General features: G+C 36.7%; 1 long non-coding RNA gene across 1 annotated transcript in view; it reads left to right on the top strand.

The window, feature by feature from the left end:
- The window catches only part of LOC139165048 (uncharacterized), a 213,169-nt gene continuing 198,605 nt past the window's right edge, over positions 1-14,564 (top strand). Inside the window, exon 1 of the long non-coding RNA XR_011558734.1 lies at positions 1-165. This is a non-coding gene — a long non-coding RNA (uncharacterized lncRNA). The remainder of the gene's footprint in view (positions 166-14,564) is intronic.

Here is a 14,564-nt window from a genome sequence, read left to right as displayed (position 1 = left end):
GATGTTTAGCAGCGGTAATAGCCCCGCGTAGAGACGCCACAGCTCAGCCCGGATGCGGTAGGCCCCGCCAGAGGTCGGATAGCGGGCCGCAACGTTGGCAGAGGGTCACTTCTTGTTAGCATTTGCCGAATTTTGACGACGTCTCCAAAATGACCCGCGAACCAGGTAACCTCGTGCCGCACGGGCCCGCCGGAAGGGACATCGGGTACCGCGAGGACGGCTGATGGAAAGGCTTCCACGGGGCAGAAATGAGAAACCCCCCGCCTTCTTCTCGCTTCCACGGGGCGAAGGCGAAGGCGGCCGGTGGAGAGGAATGGAGATGCGCAAGGTGGAGCCCCGCCTCTTTGGTTCCGCAGAATTTGAAGAGGCATGGGGTGGGTGGGTGTCCTCTAGCCTAGCAGGGGTCCAGCAGGGGTAGGCAAAGTTGACTCTTCTATGACTTGTGGACTTCAACTCCCAGAATTCCTGACCCAATCGTGCTATCTCAGGAATTCTGGGAGTTGAAGTCTACATGGCATAGAAAAACCAACTTTGCCTACCCTTGCTCTAGTCCAGGAGTTGTGGACTTCAACTCCCAGAATTCCTATGCCAATCATGCTATCTCAGGAATTCTGGGAGTTGAAGTCCACAAGACATAGAAGAGCCATCTTTGCCTACCCTTGCTCTAGTCCAACCTCCTCCTGCTCAAGCAGGACACCCCACATACACCATTCCAGACGAGTGGCTGTCCGGTTTCTTTAAAAAGTGGGGGGGGGGCAGGGGAGAGATGATAGCAGTGTTCCAATATCTCAGGGGTCTCCACAAAGAAGAAGGAGTCAAGCTATTCTCAAAAGCACCTGAGGGTAGAACAAAAAGCAATGGGTGGAAACTAAACAAGGAGAGAAGTAACTCAGAACTAAGGAGAAAATTCCTGACAGTTAGAACAATTAATCAGGGGAACAGCTTGTCTCCAGAAGTTGTAAATGCTCCAACACTGGAAGTTTTGAAGAAGATGTTGGATAACCATCTTTCTGTCTGAAGTAGTGCAGGGTTGCCTAAGCAGAGGGTTGGACTAGAAGACCTCCAAGGTCCCTTCCAACTCTGTTGTTATTGTTGTTGGGATGGCAGGGAGCCTCTCTGGTCGTCCCTTCTGGAGCTGCTTATCCGGCAGGGCAGGGAGTGGACAGGTAAGATCTCCCCACACACACACACACACCTGTCCTTGGAAGCCTTGTGGTGCTTCTGAAAAGACCAGTTCACATCAAGGGGTGTCCAGGAAACATGTCAAGGACTTGTTTGGTTATTTTTTTATTATTTTATTATTATTTATTAGATTTCTATGCTGCCCTTCTGAACTGACTCAGGGCAGCTTACAACAAAGTACAAATACAAAGCGTGTAAGAAATCTAATATTAAAAAATAATTCTAAATACTAATGTAGAGCCTTCTCTGTGGCCGCTCCGACCCTATGGAATCAACTGCCCCCAGAGATTCGCATTATTTCCTCCCTACCAGTTTTCCGGAAAGCTGTTAAAACCTGGCTTTTCCGGCAGGCCTGGAACTAGGATTGATTGTTGCAAGTATGGTTTTTATGATGCAAGTGATTTTAGTGATGTTTTTATTGTTTTTTACTGTACTGTATTTATAACTATTGTTAGCCGCTCAATGAGTGGCATATAAATGCAATCAATCAATCAATCAATAAAGATTCATTACCAATAGTAATGAAAGCTATTTTGATTATCCAATTTACTACCTGAGGTAAAAAAATCTTCATTTTCAGCAGGTTGTAATATATAGACATGGTCCCATTTAACATAAGAGACGTCCCATTTGACTTAATAAGTGGGGGCACATTTAACTTAACAAAGCTTATTTCTGAAATGTATAACATCACAGATAAGGAATGTTTTTGAACAAAAGTATACCCACATAATAAATCCATCCCAAAATGTCACCTGCAGAGGGTTGGTGGTGGTAAATCAAAACATTGACTTCAGCAGGAACACTTACGGTTACATTTTTTTGTGACAAATTATTCTAATAGCACGGATTTATTATTAATCATTATTCCCTCAAAACTTGACAAACTGTGACATCAACTGTGTACAGAAAGTAGAACTAAAACAGCAAGTTCATTGTACAGGGGTTTTTTACCCACTAAAGTCAAACTCATAGATATGTTAAATAATATTATTCCCAACCCCAAAAGATTTGTGTAAGAAAAGTTCTTAGCATGTTGACTGCAAAGATGAAAACTTCAGGAATTGAAATTTGTCAGCAATTGTTGCCACATTAGGAGAATATAAGTGAAGAATCACTTGACATCATGATGACAACACAGTAGCTCATCATTATGATCCAGAAATGAAGCAGTCACAAAATAATGTCACTAAAATGTCACCTGCGGAAGGGAGGTGGAGGAAATCAAAACATTGACTTCAGCAGGAACACTCATGGTTACATTTTTTTGGTGACAAATTATTCTAATAGTATGGATTTATTTGAACCTGATATGTTTGTCAACTCAGAATATTGAAAATTATGACTTTTGAAGCAAAGAAGGAACTTTTGCTGCAGTATAACAATGTTAGGCCTCATACCTCACAAGCCATCCAAAAGGCTATTGTGAAGTTGGATCTTGCCATTAATGGTACCCATCCCCATTTAGTGCAGAACTGGAAATATACAAATTCCACCTTTCCCCAAAATTGAAAGAATACCTTCAAGAGCATCTGTTTGATTCAAATGAAGAAGTAGCAATCATGTCAGTCTCTAATTGAAGAGACAAAGCACATAGTTCTTTCGTAATGGCTTTAAGATGCTTGTCTGTCATTGGCAGAAATGTATAATGAATAGTGGTGCAAATGGGTGGATAAGTAAATACAAGTAATAAAAGATTTCAATCCAGGCTATTTTCCTGCTTCATCTAACTAAACATTCCTTTTTAAATTAAAAATATGGAGGTGGAATCGTTGCTTTTCATTCAACCTTTATTGCTTAATTTTTTAAATAGTTTGTATGTATATCATCGGGCAATAGTTTTGATTCATTTTGCCCCGGGTTATGTTTAGACTGAAGTTTCGTAAGTGTGTTTTCTGGATTTTATTATATGTCATATGTTGTGGCATATACTGAATGTCACAAATCACAACTATTTGATTTATAGAAGTAAAGTTAGTGGTCCTCAGTTTAACACACAGATAAAAAGGAAGGCGAGAGCAAAATGCTCATTATATGTAATGACATTTTGCTTTTCCCCCTCTACTTTCTAATTGTGTGTTTGATTGAGGACCACCAGCTTTATTTTGTAAAATAAGTAATTGTGATATTTGAGAACAAACGTGAGATTAGACATTGTGGTCCTGAGATGTCAGATCTTTCTAATATTGTTTGGCATCTGAAATGTATATTAAAATAGAAAAGTATGCATTCAGTTGCTGTATGTTTTGGATCTTGTCTCTACTTTGAGGAACTTTGGGGTTGTTTTTTTAGTCTCAGAAAGTTGCCCTTTTAATTTCATGAAACAGATGCACATTTTCTATAAGAACCCTCATGTATCCATCAGCCATCACCCCACCCCCCTCCAAATAGGAGTCACTATTTTATTCCTTCCCAAAGTGGCCATTCAGAATAAATTAACTGATGATTAATATTTTACGCACAGCTGTAAGAATAGACATGTGAATTCACAAGCCTCTGAAGTTTTAATTTTAACGTTTTAGCATCGTAAATAAATAGCCTGCATCTTAATATAAACACACCTCATATTGTATCAGCCTCCATTGATTATGTTCAGTTTGACAATATAAACTTTCATTTTTAGCGTGCTTAACATCTGGAGTAGCCTTATAAATGAATGAGATTATCTCCAGGTTAGCATTTAGAGATTTTGTAAATTTAGATCTGAATGTTCTAAATCAGTGGTCCTTTTTGTGTATAATATTTTTTTATGATTCAAAGGTAGGAAATGGGAAAAAAATTGATCCTGGTATTTCTGTTATGCCTGTGTGCTTGTGTGTATGCATGTGTGTGTATATATATATTTATATCTATATCTATCTGTCTGTCTATCTATCTATCTATCTATCTATCTATCTATCTATCTATCTATCTATCTATCTATCTATCTATCTATCTAATCTACACATACACACACACATTTCTGTTTTTACAATCCGTATTACTCCAAAGTGAAATGGAATGCTATTGAAATGAAAAGAAGGGAGCCTGCCATCTCTATACCATTAGATCAAAAGGCAGAAAATTTTTGTGACTTGAATGATCAGAGATTTGTGCATTTTAATTATTGTAGCTCCAATAGCATTTTAAAATGTCAGCAGATTTTAACCTTTTAATTTTTGTATGCTGCATTTCATTATTTCATACCTACTTCAGGTATACTTTAGTTTCCAAATTTCCTTTGCCTTCACGGTGAGAGAATACATGTGAAAAATTATCAGAAAATGAAACAGTTTCTCCATCTCAATAGATATACTGTATATCACATTCTTTGGTTTGCAAATGTTGTTATTTGATAGCACTTGGTTTATTTATTTATTTATTATTTTTTTTAAAAAGCTCTTCACATTTTACAAATCCTTCCATTCAAGACAGTGGAAATAGATGGGCTATAGTCACTGTGTATGAATAGATTTCCTAACTAATCGCTACACTAAAATAAATTACCATTTATGAAAGTGAATTGTACATGCCAATGTGACAATAGAGAATGTTTAGAACGTATTTGAGTTTCCTTTTTTGCTATCAGATGACATGTGATTTCTTAGCACTTTGAGCCATTTAGGAGTTTCCGTTATCGTTAATATGGCTTGTAACTTAGTCATGTAAAACAGAGCTGGCTGCACAGTTCTTAAAAAAAAAAAAAAAGAACTGAGGCTTCAATTGATTCCTGATAGGCTACTTGCATTTTAAAAAGAAGTTGGGCCAGAGAAGGTGAAAGGCCAGGACTTTAATATAAATTTCTTATATTGAATAAACAAGAAAAATAGTTTGGACTGTACTGAAGATTTAAGATCCTTGAGGCCTTTCATCTTCTGCATGTTTTTTTCTGCCAATTATTAATTTGTTGAGAAAACTGAGGCTGCATTCATGACAGTAACACAGAATACCTGTGCTACATGATTGTGATGACATAGGACTCAGTTAATTTAGTTAATTTAGTTAATTATCTATGTATAGGACCAGAATATTTTAAAATAAATTTGGGACTGGGACACAGTCAGGTAGGGAATGGTCTGGCTATATGATCTGGGTATTAAAAACCTTGTGCTATTATCTGGAGTCATAACTTCAAACTATATATCATACAATCTCCTTAAAACCCACCTCTGCCGTCAGGCATGGGGGAACTGAGATATTCTTTCCCCCTAGGCCTTTACAATTTATGCATGGTATGTTTGTTTTTATGTATCTTTGGTTTTATAAATAAGGGTTTTTAAATTGTTTTAGTATTAGTTTTAGTATTGGATCTACATGATGTTTTGTACTACTGTTGTTAGCCACCCCGAGTCTACAGAGAGGGGCGGCATACAAATCAAATCAAATCAAATAAATAAATAAATAAATAAATAAATACAAAAAATGCACATAATCAGTTCAAGACTCAGTATGGCCTGAAGAAATGACATGGGGAAACTCATGAAAGTGCTGTCACAAAGCTCATATTCATGGTTTCTATTTGCCTAAAATAATATGAAAGTCAATCTGTGGAAAATAAGCTTTGAAAACAATGGTTATTTATCCATGCGAGAAGTAAAGTTTACAGGATCAATAGTCACTCTTGATTGAATTTCGAAAGTACTGTAGTATAACTTAAAATAATTCTTATTGGCCACCAGAGGGCAGTATGAATTTGTTTTTAACTTTACTACAGAAGCTAAGGCACTTTTTAGCAGACTACCAGTACAGTATATTGTTTTTAGACTGCATTATTTTGTTCTATGCTATGTTTTAAAAAAGGGATTAAATTTTTAACTCTTTGGTTATTATAACATTTTATAACAGCTCCCTATCCAAGATGTCAGAAAAGTTAAAGAACACACCAAAAGGTTTATTTACCACAGACATATTTTTAATTTTTGATGTTATTTCCTGCAAAATGCCTCTTTGGCACCATACCTATTTATTAAAAATAATTTTTATTAATTTTTAATAATAACAGATACACACTACATAAAAGACCGTGCACAGTGATGTGTGCTCCCACCACCCAACATCATTCATTCAGCCCCCTCCACCAAAATGAGGGTGTACTTTTTAATATTATTTTAAACCAAGAACATTATTATATTTAAAAATTATAGAGTGATTCCAGTTTATTCTATATACTTTGGTCTCGAATTCCACTAACCCTAAAACCTCTAACCCTGTCCCATCTTCCCATCAGTTCTTTCACTTTATTTTCATTAATCATATTCATCTTTGTATCCATAGGGTTAGAGAAATGAAGAGAAAAAAATTGCCTAAGAGGTATCATACACCTGCACAACTTGCGTATATTTATTGGAATGTTAAGGGTGCCTGTTGGCATGGATGCCAGGAGAGAGGGGTGTTCAGGCATGTGTTTTGGGAGTATTTGGTAGTGCAGAAATTCTGGAAAGAGGTGCAAGAGGAAATTAATAGGATGTTAAACATAAAATGGATGATTACAAAGGAGATGATCGAAACATATAAATATGTTAAAGGGTTAAATAAGGTTCAGGAGGGAAGTGTTTTTAATAGGAAAATGAACACAAGAACAAGAGGGCACAATCTGAGGTTAGTGGGGGGAAAGATCATAAGCAACGTGAGAAAATATTATTTTACTGAAAGAATAGTAGATGCTTGGAACAAACTTACAGCAGACGGGGTTTCTTGTCTTTCCTACAGGCAGATTTTAAAGTATAAAATTGAGATGAAAAATTGCCTAGCATTTTTTTGATACCAATTTTTTTTGTTTCTTTGACTTACATGATATTCTACAAACATTAGTAATGTTGTTAATACATTATATTGCAAATATTAATGTAAATTAAATTATTCTATTACAATTTCTAAGCAGTGGATAGAGAGGAGTAATCTGGCAGAAGTATAGAATAGGATTTTAAATAATCCATCAGTGGAGGAGATCTTGAAATAGGCCATAAAGATTGAGTGGGCATAGAATGTTGATATGGTTGTAGTTATATGTGTAAATAAGTAAAGCTAACAACAACAACAACAAAACCAGAGCATGATTTAAGCACAATAATCCTTTTTTCCAGGACATTTTGTCTTTCAGTGAATATAGTACTTTTTATATCAAGATCATTGAGAATTATGTGTAATCAAAACAAATCCTCTGCTAAACCTCTTGACTCTACAACTTAATTTTTTCTCATGAAAAGCTTGGGCCTTTTTATGCTTGTTTTCGTTCATTCTAACTTTTAAGCATTATGTAATAGGAAAACATTTATCTTAATAAGTTGGCCGAATTAGCCTGATGTATACTGCTCAAAAAAATAAAGGGAACAATCAAAGAATGCATCCTAGATCTGAATGAAAGAAATATTCTCATTGAGTACTTTGTTCTGTACAAAGTGCACAACAGCATGTGAAATTGATTGTCAATTAATGTTATTTCCTAAGTGGACAGTTTGATTTCACAGAAGTTTGATTTACTTGGAGTTATATTGTGTTTTTTAAGTGTTCCCTTTATTTTTTTGAGCAGTGTATATAACATCAACAGGGATAAATATAATACTAAATTAAAGGGTTGAAATATTTTGTTCTCTTTCCTTAAGTAGCCAGTATGGTGGCAAATACAGCGTTACGTTTAGTGCATGAAGATGGTTTATTTTTATTTATTTAATTCGACTTCTATGTCGCCCAATCATGAAGGACGCAGGGCAGCTGACAACAATATAAAATTACAATGAAAGATGTCAAATGCACAGTCTAAAACTATAAAACCCTAATTAAAACCCCTAGTTAAAATTATCCAATCAGCATACATGCATACCACTCATACAATTTGGCCATGAAAGCTGTTAATTCATGGCCCCCAGGCCTGCCCGCAAAGCCAGATCTTCGTGGCCTTACGGAAGGTCAGTAGGATGGGAGCAGTACGGACATCGGGGAAGAGTTGATTCCATAGGGCCCCTCCTCTGTGGTCCCGCAAACCTGCATTGCTTAGTCGACGGGACCTGGAAAAGGCCAGCTCTATGTGCTCTTATTGGTCTCTGGGAGGTATATGGTAGGAGATGGTCCCATAAATATATACAGTATTTTTTATATTAAATAAAAATGTATATTAAATTTTGAAGTATTTAGAAAAATTGTCTTTCTAACCATTGGCGTGGTGGTAATCTAGTTCATGGAAAAGTTTTATGTGCTGAAATAGATAATCTATGAAAAAGGAACGTTTTAATTTCTTGCCTACTTCTGATCATAATTGCCATCATAACTCAAGGACTACCTTTATAAGAAGTAATGCATTTTTTTCAGAAAAAAAGAAAGCATTATACATAGGAAATCTGAATTCAAAGTATGTAATTTGCATAATTTGTAATACAACTACATAATGCATTCAGACGCATGAATTTACTTGAAAGGGTAAATGTGCATTGTCCTCTATCTCAGATATGAGAATATACCTCTTTTCCTTCTAAGTTTCTATCAGCTTATGAAAGATATATCTCTGCATTATAGGGATAGGGTGCTTCTTAAATATACCCTAACCAGTAAGTCCAAAATTAATGTAGTATGACATGATGTCACTACATATTATTTCAGACTCTGAGAAAATGTTCATGAATTCTAGAACAACTTTGGGACTCTTGTTCAGACATTTTACATAACATTAATCTTATTAATTTAGGAAAGAGGCTTAATAATTCATTTTAAATATACATAGTCCTTGATTTAAGAGTAAAACTAAGCCCAAAATTTTTGTTGTTCAGCAAGACAGTTGTTAAGTGGGTTTTGTCCCATTTTACGACTTGTCTTGCCACAGTTGTTAAGTGAATCACTACAGTTGTTAATTTAGTATCATGGTTGTTAAGTGAATCTGGCTTCCCGGTTGACTTTTCTTGTCAGAAGACCACTAGAGGTGATCAAATGAACGTGGGACACTGCAACTGTCATAAATATGAGCCATTTGCCAAGTGTCTGAATTTTGATCAGGTGTCTATAGGATGCTGTCAATGGTCAAAGGTAGAGATGTTTTGCATGCATACAAGTTAGCTTAGGTCCGCATGTGTGCGTCCCAGCATGTTTTTGCTTCTGCGTAGCTGCAGGAAGCAAAATCTCATGAGGGGACACGCATGCAAAAGGGATTTTGCTGATTTTTTTGCTTCTGCACATATGGAGAAGCAAAAACACTCTGGGATGTGTTGTGGTTAGCTCTGGCCCAGCTCCTGCCCCAAGGACTGTGGATGTGGGGGAAATATCCGGTGGAGTCTGCTGATGAAGGCTCCTCTGACCAAGAAGACATGAGCGACAGGGAGGAGGAGAGTGTGGCAGACAGCTCAGAAGGAGATCAATTATCTAGCTCCTCCTTGGATTCAGAAGAAGAGTTAATGATACAGCCACGCATGCGGAGAGCGATGCATAGGCAACAACAACTGAGAGATTATTATCAAAGAAAATGAGGCCAACTGTGGTTGGGTGGGGCTGTGGTAATTAGTGAGGCTGCTATAAATAGCAGCCTGTGGGTTTGGCCATTGTGGAGGATTATCTGATCGTTTGTTTCGTGACCGCTTTACTGACTTTGACCTTTTGTGTGCTGATTTTTCCCCGCTTTGAAACTAAACCAGGGCAAAGTGTGTTTCACTTTGTGAAAGAAGAAGGACTGTGAATTGCCTCACAGCTGCAAACTAAGTATCACAGAACTGATAAGGGACTTGTACAAATTACCAGTTTGTTTGGAGACGAGTGCTCTTTGCTATACCAAAAGAGGGCTTAGGTTAAGTGAATTTTCATTATAAAGAACATTGTTTTGAATTTTCAAACGTGTGTGTGTCTGAAATTTGTACCTGTGAATTTTTGGGAGGAGTCTACCAGAGAGCCCGACAGAACAGGATGCAAGCGCACAAAAGCTAACTGAAGCTGCGCACGTAGCCCAGTTATTGCTACCGGCACACGGTTCTTTACCGTACTAGTAGCAACCCGCTACTGGGTAGGATCCAATTATATCTTTTCAAGAGGAGTACAGGAGTACACTCCAACACTGCTTTGAGGTTCCTTCAGCTATGGAACAAATTAGCTGCTTCTCCTTTTTGCTTCAGCTTTTGTCTTTGAAAAGGTGCAGTTTGTTTAAAGAAATAGAAGGATCAAATAAATGGACTGGTCTAAACAGTATACTAAGCTCTTTTGTCCCATTCATCAGCTATGGATGGATGTGAATTTTATAGGGGGAAAAGTCACTTGTTGAGATGGGCAGGTATAGAATTCCAATAAATAAATAAATAATAAAATAAATAAATAAAAATAAAGTAAAACATAAAGTAACTCAAAAGTAAACAAGTAAAACAAAAGTATCAATTAAAAGTAAGCAAACAGAAATAGAAATGACATTCAATTAGCAGAATTGAATGTCATTTTTATTTCTGTTTGTTTATTTTTAATTGTTATTTTATGGCCTTCGTTGTACAATCAAAATTAATGATTAAACAAACTGGATCTACTGAAAACCATTTAAAATTCTTCCATAGCAACAGTTGTGATCACAAAACAGATCTCAGATACATACATGACTCTGCCTTGAGGTCAAAATAAACAGTCAGATGCCTTTAATCTATTTTGTAAATACCCATTAATAATGTCATATAGCCAGATCAGAGAAGTGTTTAACAATATCATTGTTCTTGGAAACAAAGATGATCATTTTTTTAAAAAATAAGCACACAGACACACACGTGCTCATGCTCACACCATCGGATATATAACCAATGTGATCAACTGCATGGTTATGAAGGAGTCACCCTGTGCTAAAAGACAGTTACAGAATAAGAGCTTTTCTGAAGAGTATCAGAGAACACTTCCGCTAATAGAGCCGGGATGGCGCAGCAGGTAGAGTGCTGTACTGCAGGCCACTGAAGCTGACTGTAGATCTGAAGGTCAGCGGTGCAAATCTCATCACCGGCTCAAGGTTGACTCAGCCTTCCATCCTTCCGAGGTAGGTAAAATGAGGACCCAGATTGTGGGGGCAATATGCTGGCTCTGTTAAAAAGTGCTATTGATAACATGTTGTAAGCCGCCCTGAGTCTAAGGAGAAGGGCGGCATAAAAATTGAATGAATAAATAAATAAATAAATAAATAAATAGATTTTCTAAGAGATGTTCATTTTTTTCAGAGGTTCTTTTCTGGACATTCCTACTGAGGAATGTTAGATGCTTGACCCAACAAAAGGTCTTTTTCACATACAGGTACTGTATTTTTCACAGTATAAGATGCAACAGGGAGGAAAATAAGGAAAAAATATCTGCCTCCTGCCTCCCAGCAATTTGCCTCCCAGTAAACAGCAAACAGTACAGATGATGCACACTGTTCACGATGTATTTCTGTGCATGTGTGCCTGACCCATAATAATAGCAAAGAATTGAAGAAATGTACATTATGGCAGTATATTAATGCCAGAAAGGTTTCCTAAATGTAGTAACACTAACTCCCACTTATTTAAATAGATCTACTCCAAACATGACTAAGTCTAAGTTTTCTAGAAAATAAAGCAGTCTTTTAAAAATAAGTCTATTAATTTGAACATTCTACAGACATTTATAATTATTGACTTACCTCCTTGCATTCAGTTTCACACTCTGCCTTTACCTCCAGCAATTTGCCTCCTTGCAGCATTAGTTTCACTTTCAATTCTACCATATGGCTGCAGCTTCAATCAGCTGATGATCAGTTTCTTGGTTTAACAGCTCTTTTCTGTTTGCTGCAAGGAGGTAAATTGCTGGAAGGCAGAGGCTAAATGGTGGAGGTAGCTGGTGGGGCTTTATTCGGTGTATAAGATGTACCCAAGTTTTCAACTTCTTTTGAGGGGGGGTGGGATAAAAAAGTGCATTAATACTGTTTAGAAATACTTCCTAAAAGACTCAGAATTGATTTCTCTTTTATTCAGGGCATTAGTTTTCAGGCATTTTTATAAGCATTTGGATACTTTTTAAAAGTTCTGCTATTTTAAACAGTCCTAATTTAGCAACTGCTTCATTTAGCAATTCTTCACAATTGCAGTGATGATGAAAAACTAGCTTTACAACCAATCCTTGTATTTACAACCTTTGCAGGTCTGTAAAGCAAAGGAAAACTGAAATCAGATGATAAGCAGCTGTGGTTTCAGAGACCACTTTGTGGTGTGAGTTGCCAATCCCAATTATGGTCACTAAATGAGGACTATCTGTAATGTGATTTATTTACAGAACTCCCATCATCATATTGATTTAAAATGAAAACAAGATTTGCAGGACATTTCTATTTTATTTTTGTCAATAACTGTTTTGCAGTAAAAATAGAGAATACCCCAGAAATAATGTGACACAAATATATTTATCCAGGAACTTAATAAATAGGCAATTTATTAAGGAGACAAAGTGCATAAACCTAGCTTTAGATTACAAATTATAATATGAAAAGAAAATGCAATTAAGTACAAGCAGATCATACTGTTTTTAAATTACCCATTTTGCTCGAAGGTTTGTAAAAACATCTATTCTTTGTTGATGTTGATGCCATAGAGCAGGAGTGTCAAACTGGGCCAGATGTGTCATGCGCAGTCCACACCTACCCCAGCTCAACAAATGGGGAAAACATTGCAAAACGTCATGTGATGGTAAAGAGATGTGGCATGTTTGACATCCGTGTCATAGAAGGATCTGAAAAAATATGGGAAATGCAATAGATTGTTTCATAAAATAATACTTTACTTTTTATATTTAGTAACCATGCATGGAGAATTCTTAAGGCATGTTTAGTAAGTAATATTTGGCTAGAAAGTATAGGATTGATTCAGGCATGTTTGCTTTATATGATATCATACTCCATTAAAATTATAATAAACACAAATTTTGTTTGCCTCTGTGGCAAACCAAAATTAGCTTTGTAATTGCCAACAGATCATAACAATTTATTTAATTACAATGGCGCCTAATCACACCAACTTGAAGGCATATTATAAATCCCTTTCAAATGCTAAGAACGAGTTGTAAACATTCTTTGTTGCTTAAGAGCTTTATGCTGGATCATAGCTTAGAAACAGTTTCAGTTTAATATTTTTAGTTCTTAAATGGTCTCCTATTAGTGGTCTCCCAAAGAAGTTGTCTAACTTGAGCATTTATTTTAATTTTTATTAACATATTTTTAAAAACCTATGCTAAATTCATTAGGACCTTTGAATCTTACCCAGGCAAACTCCCTTTGATGAAATTTTCAACTATACTAGTAGGTTTGCCACAGAAAAAAAATGTCTGATCATTATTGCCTCTTCAATACTTCATAAAATGTCACACAACCTAGATAACCTAGATCTGGGGTAGGCTACAACTCCCAGAATTCCTGAGCTAGCATGATTGGCTGAGGAATTCTGGGAGTTGAAGTACACAAGTCATAAAAGAGCCAACTTTGCCTACCGCTGACCTAGATAACCTAAAGTTACAGCGCCTTCTATCTGATCTAAATGAAGTTCATTAAATAACGTACCACAGTGTCCTACGTGCACACAATAGATTCAAACTCAATGTAAACCGTTCGAAACTTGACTGCAGAAAATACTACTTCAGTAACAGAGTGATCAATGCTAGAATACACTACCTGATTGTGGTTTCTTCCCCCAACCCCCCAAAATTTAATCTTAGACTATCTACAGTTGACCTCACCCCATTCCTAAGAGGGGCATGCATAAGCGCACCATCATGCCTACGGTCTCTGTCCTACTGTCCTATTGTCCAAATTTACCAATACCTACTTTGCTTTTGTTTATTTTTAAACCGTTATCTTGTATACGTTTTGACAAATAAAAATAAATAAATAAACCAATAAGATAATGTGAGTAACGGCTTCAGGAGAGTTACAGTTCATTTATGTACTGTATTACCATTATTTTATTGGTAGTCACTCATAAATCTCTGCTTAGATTGATTAGAAACATATACTACAAAAATGAGCACCCTAATTAATAACGAAAGCCACACACCATATAAATACTTGTGATATATTTCACTTATAATTTATGTACAAATTGCTTAGTAGAGTGATGGTGAATCTACGGCATGCATGCCATAAGTGGCACGCAGAGCTATATCTGAGGGAACGTGAGGCATTGCCCTATGTCAGCTCCAGTGCTCATGCGCACACTGCCAGCTGATTTTCGGCCTTGGAGAAGGCTGTTTTTAACCTCTAGAGGCTTCAGGGAAGCTTCCATAAAGCCCCGGAGTGCGAAAAACGTCCCAAGAGGCAAACTGGAAGTTTGGAAAAATGGACTTCAAGTTTATCCGTTGTGGTGGTTTTTTATACTCCGGAGGCTTCAGGGAAGCTTCCTTAAGGCCTGGAGTACAAAAAACAGCAGAACCGTGCAAACCAGAAGCCTTTCCCCCCCCCAAACTTC

The sequence above is a fragment of the Erythrolamprus reginae genome, chromosome 3 (assembly GCF_031021105.1).
Source record: "Erythrolamprus reginae isolate rEryReg1 chromosome 3, rEryReg1.hap1, whole genome shotgun sequence".
NCBI classification, from domain to species: domain Eukaryota; kingdom Metazoa; phylum Chordata; class Lepidosauria; order Squamata; family Dipsadidae; genus Erythrolamprus; species Erythrolamprus reginae.
Note: the sequence above shows the minus strand (reverse complement) of the source record. Positions and strands in the feature narration are given on the sequence as shown.